Below are 6,628 nucleotides of genomic sequence, written 5' to 3'. Positions count from 1 at the left end.
ACTCACTCAGTTTATACTGATTCAAATGTTTTTACGTGTCTTTCAGGAGATAACTAGATAGCGCATGGAGTCACACTTAGAGCACCTCACGCTGAACATCTAAAACTAGCTTTTTGGAAGATTTTAGTTCTATCCCTTCGATGCGCGTGGTTGTTCCCGCCGCGCAAGGGGATATGGCGTGGAAATCTTCAACAGTTTTTGTACTTGGATGTTTTTATGTAATTTTTAAACAATGTAATGTATTTGTATTAAACATTTCATGCGCAATGAAAATCTTTGAATGTTTGTAATGGCCCGTGCTTAATTATCAATCCCCACTCGCTCGCGCCCGGCTGATTCCGCCGCTCAGGGCCGGGTCTGACGGTGAACCCTTTGGCCGTAGTAGCTAAATTTCAAACGTGCCACCGGAAAGCTCTAGGGACATCAAATCGATCCGATTCTTTCGCAGGGTCATAAAATATTCGATGCAGGTCTCCAGGACCGAAAATATGGTCATTTTCGGTGAATAGCCCCACACTCGGTTTTTTCGGACTGACGGTGAACATACCCCTTTGGCCGTAGTAGCAAAATTTCGAACGGGCCACGGGAAAGCACTCGGGACATCAAATCTATCCGATTCTTTCGTAGTGTCATAAAATATTCGATGCAGGTGTCCAGGACCTTAAATATTGTCTTTTTGGGTGAATAGCCCCATACTCAGTTTTTTCGGGCTGACGGGGAACATACCCCTTTGGCCGTAGTAGCAAAATTTCGAAAGGGCCACGGGAATGCTGTAGGTACATCAAAGTGATCTGATTCTTTCGAAGAGTAATTAAATATTCGATGCAGGTCTCCAGGAACGAAAATATGGTCATTTTTGGTGAATAGAACCATACTCAGTTTTTTCGGGCTGACGGTGAACATACCCCTTTGTCCGTAATAGCAAAATTTCGAACGGGCCACGAGAAAGCTTTAGGGACAGCAAATAGATCCGATTCTTTCGTAGGGTAATAAAATATTCGATGCGGGTCTCTAGGACCGAAAATATGGTCATTTTGGGTGAATAGCCCCATACTCAATTTTTTCGGGCTGACGGTGAACATACCCTTTGGCCGTAGTAGCAAAATTTCGAATTTGCCACGGGAAAGCTCTAGGTACATCAAATCGATCCGATTCTTTCGTATGGTCATAAAATATTCGATGCAAGTGTCCAGGACCTTAAAAATTGTCTTTTTCGTTGAATAGCCCCATACTCAATTTTTTCGGGCTGACGGTGAACATACTCCTTTGGCCGTAGTAGCAAAATTTCGAACTTGCCACCGGAAAGCTCTAGGGACATCAAATCGATCCGATTCTTTCGTAGGGTCATAAAATATTCGATGCAGGTCTCTAGGACCGAAAATATGGTCATTTTCGGTGAATAGCCCCACACTCGGTTTTTTCGGACTGACGGTGATCATACCCCTTTGGCCGTAGTAGCAAAATTTCGAACGGGCCACGGGAAAGCACTCGGGTCATCAAATCTACCCGATTCTTTCGTAGTGTCATAAAATATTCGATACAGGTGTCCAGGACCTTAAATATTGTCTTTTTGGGTGAATAGCCACATACTCAGTTTTTTCGGGCTGACGGTGAACATACCCCTTTGGCCGTAGTAGCTAAATTTCAAACGTGCCACCGGAAAGCTCTAGGGACATCAAATCGATCCGATTCTTTCGCAGGGTCATAAAATATTCGATGCATGTCTCCAGGACCGAAAATATGGTCATTTTCGGTGAATAGCCCCACACTCGGTTTTTTCGGACTGACGGTGAACATACCCCTTTGGCCGTAGTAGCAAAATTTCGAACGGGCCACGGGAAAGCACTCGGGACATCAAATCTATCCGATTCTTTCGTAGTGTCATAAAATATTCGATGCAGGTGTCCAGGACCTTAAATATTGTCTTTTTGGGTGAATAGCCCCATACTCAGTTTTTTCGGACTGACGGGGAACATACCCCTTTGGCCGTAGTAGCAAAATTTCGAAAGGGCCACGGGAATGCTGTAGGTACATCAAAGTGATCTGATTCTTTCGAAGAGTAATTAAATATTCGATGCAGGTCTCCAGGAACGAAAATATGGTCATTTTTGGTGAATAGAACCATACTCAGTTTTTTCGGGCTGACGGTGAACATACCCCTTTGTCCGTAGTAGCAAAATTTCGAACGGGCCACGAGAAAGCTTTAGGGACAGCAAAGAGATCCGATTCTTTCGTAGGGTAATAAAATATTCGATGCGGGTCTCTAGGACCGAAAATATGGTCATTTTGGGTGAATAGCCCCATACTCAATTTTTTCGGGCTGACGGTGAACATACCCTTTGGCCGTAGTAGCAAAATTTCGAATTTGCCACGGGAAAGCTCTAGGTACATCAAATCGATCCGATTCTTTCGTAAGGTCATAAAATATTCGATGCAAGTGTCCAGGACCTTAAAAATTGTCTTTTTGGTTGAATAGCCCCATACTCAATTTTTTCGGGCTGACGGTGAACATACTCCTTTGGCCGTAGTAGCAAAATTTCGAACTTGCCACCGGAAAGCTCTAGGGACATCAAATCGATCTGATTCTTTCGTAGGGTCATAAAATATTTGATGCAGGTCTCTAGGACCGAAAATATGGTTATTTTCGGTGAATAGCCACACACTCGGTTTTTTCGGACTGACGGTGAACATACCCCTTTGGCCGTAGTAGCAAAATTTCGAACGGGCCACGGGAAAGCACTCGGAACATCAAATCAATCCGATTCTTTCGTAGTGTCATAAAATATTCGATGCAGGTGTCCAGGACCTTAAATATTGTCTTTTTGGGTGAATAGGCCCATACTCAGTTTTTTCGGGCTGACGGGGAACATACCCCTTTGGCCGTAGCAGCAATATTTCGAAAGGGCCGCGGGAATGCTTTAGGTACATCAAAGTGATCTGATTCTTTCGAAGAGTAATTAAATATTCGATGCAGGTCTCCAGGAACGAAAATATGGTCATTTTTGGTGAATAGAACCATACTCAGTTTTTTCGGGCTGACGGTGAACATACCCTTTGTCCGTAGTAGCAAAATTTCGAACGGGCCACGGGAAAGCTTTAGGGACATCAAAGAGATCCGATTCTTTCGTAGGGTAAAAAAATATTCGATGCGGGTCTCTAGGACCTAATATATGGTCATTTTGGGTGAATAGCCCCATACTCACTTTTTCGGGCTGACGGTGAACATATCCTTTGGCCGTAGTAGCAAAATTTCGAACTTGCCACGGGAAAGCTCTAGGGACATCAAATCGATCCGATTCTTTCGTAGGGTAATAAAATATTCAATGCGGGTCTCTAGGACCGAAAATATGGTCATTTTGGGTGAATAGCCCCATACTCAATTTTTTCGGGCTGACGGTGAACATACCCTTTGGCCGTAGTAGCAAAATTTCGAACTTGCCACGGGAAAGCTCTAGGGACATCAAATCGATCCGATTCTTTCGTAGGGTCATAAAATATTCGATGCAAGTGTCAAGGACCTTAAAAATTGTCTTTTTGGTTGAATAGCCCCATACTCAGTTTTTTCGGGCTGATGGTGAACATACTCCTTTGGCCGTAGTAGCAAAATTTCGAACTTGCCACCGAAAAGCTTTAGGGACATCAAATCGATCCGATTCTTGCGTAGGGTCATAAAATATTCGATGCAGGTCTCTAGGACCGAAAATATGGTCATTTTCGGTGAATAGCCCCACACTCGGTGTTTTCGGACTGACGGTGAACATACCCTTTTGGCCGTAGTAGCAAAATTTCGAACGGGCCACGGGAAAGCACTCGGGACATCAAATCTATCCGATTATTTCGTAGTGTCATAAAATATTCGATGCAGGTGTCCAGGACCATAAATATGGTCTTTTTGGGTGAATAGCCCCATACTCAGTTTTTTCGGGCTGACGGGGAACATACCCTTTTGGCCGTAGTAGCAAAATTTCGAAAGGGCCACGGGAATGCTTTAGGTACATCAAAGTGATCTGATTCTTTCGAAGAGTAATTAAATATTCGATGCAGGTCTCCAGGAACGAAAATATGGTCATTTTTGGTGAATAGAACAATACTCAGTTTTTTCGGGCTGACGGTGAACATACCCCTTTGTCCGTAGTAGCAAAATTTCGAACGGGCCACGGGAAAGCTTTAGGGACATCAAAGAGATCCGATTCTTTCGTAGGGTAATAAAATATTCGATGCGGGTCTCTAAAACCGAAAATATGGTCATTTTGGGTGAATAGCCTCATACTCAATTTTTTCGGGCTGACGGTGAACATACCCTTTGGCCGTAGTAGCAAAATTTCGAACTTGCCACGGGAAAGCTCTAGGGACATCAAATCGATCCGATTCTTTCGTAGGGTCATAAAATATTCGATGCAAGTGTCCAGGACCTTAAAAATTGTCTTTTTGGTTGAATAGCCCCATACTCAATTTTTTCGGGCTGACGGTGAACATACTCCTTTGGCCGTAGTAGCAAAATTTCGAACTTGCCACCAGAAAGCTCTAGGGACATCAAATCGATCCGATTCTTTCGTAGGGTCATAAAATATTCGATGCAGGTCTCTAGGACCGAAAATATGGTCATTTTCAGTGAATAGCCACACACCCGGTTTTTCGGACTGACGGTGAACATACCCCATTGGCTGTAGTAGAAAAATTTCGAACGGGCCACGGGAAAGCACTCGGGACATCAAATCTAACCGATTCTTTCGTAGTGTCATAAAATATTCGATGCAGGTGTCCAGGACCTTAAATATTGTCTTTTTGGGTGAATAGCCACATACTCAGTTTTTTCGTGCTGACGGCGAAAATACCCCTTTGGCCGTAGTAGCAAAATTTCAAACGTGCCACCGGAAAGCTCTAGGGACATCAAATCGATCCGATTCTTTCGTAGGGTCATAAAATATTCGATGCAGGTCTCCAGGACCGAAAATATGGTCATTTTCGGTGAATAGCCCCACACTCGGTTTTTTCGGACTGACGGTGATCATACCCCTTTGGCCGTAGTAGCAAAATTTCGAACGGGCCACGGGAAAGCACTCGGGTCATCAAATCTACCCGATTCTTTCGTAGTGTCATAAAATATTCGATACAGGTGTCCAGGACCTTAAATATTGTCTTTTTGGGTGAATAGCCACATACTCAGTTTTTTCGGGCTGACGGTGAACATACCCCTTTGGCCGTAGTAGCTAAATTTCAAACGTGCCACCGGAAAGCTCTAGGGACATCAAATCGATCCGATTCTTTCGCAGGGTCATAAAATATTCGATGCAGGTCTCCAGGACCGAAAATATGGTCATTTTCGGTGAATAGCCCCACACTCGGTTTTTTCGGACTGACGGTGAACATACCCCTTTGGCCGTAGTAGCAAAATTTCGAACGGGCCACAGGAAAGCACTCGGGACATCAAATCTATCCGATTCCTTCGTAGTGTCATAAAATATTCGATGTAGGTGTACAGGACCTTAAATATTGTCTTTTTGGGTGAATAGCCCCATACTCAGTTTTTTCGGGCTGACGGGGAACATACCCCTTTGGCCGTAGTAGCAAAATTTCGAAAGGGCCACGGGAATGCTTGAGGTACATCAAAGTGATCTGATTCTTTCGAAGAGTAATTAAATATTCGATGTAGGTCTCTAGGACCGAAAATATGGTCATTTTTGGTGAATAGAACCATACTCAGTTTTTTCGGGCTGACGGTGAACATACCCCTTTGTCCGTAGTAGCAAAATTTCGAACGGGCCTCGGGAAAGCTTTAAGGACATCAAAGAGATCCGATTCTTTCGTAGGGTAATAAAATATTCGATGCGGGTCTCTAGGACCGAAAATATGGTCATTTTGGGTGAATAGCCCCATACTCAATTTTTTCGGGCTGACGGTGAACATACCCTTTGGCCGTAGTAACAAAATTTCGAACTTGCCACGGAAAAGCTCTAGGGACATCAAATCGATCCGATTCTTTCGTATGGTCATAAAATATTCGATGCAAGTGTCCAGGACCTTAAAAATTGTCTTTCTAGTTGAATAGCCCCATACTCAGTTTTTTCGGGCTGATGGTGAACGTACCCTTTTGGCCGTAGTAGCAAAATTTCGAACGGGCCACGAGAATGCTTTAGGGAAATCAAAGTGATCCGATTCTTTCGAAGGGTAATAAAATATTCGATGCAGGTCTCCAGGACCAAAAATATGGTCATTTTTGGTGAATAGCCCCATACTCAGTTTTTCGGGCTGACGGTGAACATACCCCTTTGTCCGTAGTAGCAAAATTTCGAACGGGCCACGGGAAAGCTTTAGGTACTTCAAAGAGATCCGATTATTTCGTAGGGTAATAAAATATTTGATGCAGGTCTCTAGGACCGAAAATATGGTCATTTTGGGTGAATAGCCCCATACTCAGTTTTTTCGGGCTGACGGTGAACATACCCCTTTGGCCGTAGTTGTAAAATTTCGAACTGGCCACGGGAAAGCTTTAGGGACATCAAAGTGATCCGATTCTTTCGAAGGGTAATAAAATATTCGATGCAGGTCTCCAGGACCAAAAATATGGTCATTTTTGGTGAATAGCCCCATACTCTGTTTTTCGGGCTGACGTTGAACATACCCCTTT

The sequence above is a fragment of the Bidens hawaiensis genome, unplaced genomic scaffold (genome assembly GCF_021521415.1).
Source record: "Bidens hawaiensis isolate Kalapana, Puna unplaced genomic scaffold, B.hawaiensis_p1.1 tig00032489_1, whole genome shotgun sequence".
In the NCBI taxonomy this organism is placed as follows: domain Eukaryota; kingdom Viridiplantae; phylum Streptophyta; class Magnoliopsida; order Asterales; family Asteraceae; genus Bidens; species Bidens hawaiensis.
Note: the sequence above shows the minus strand (reverse complement) of the source record.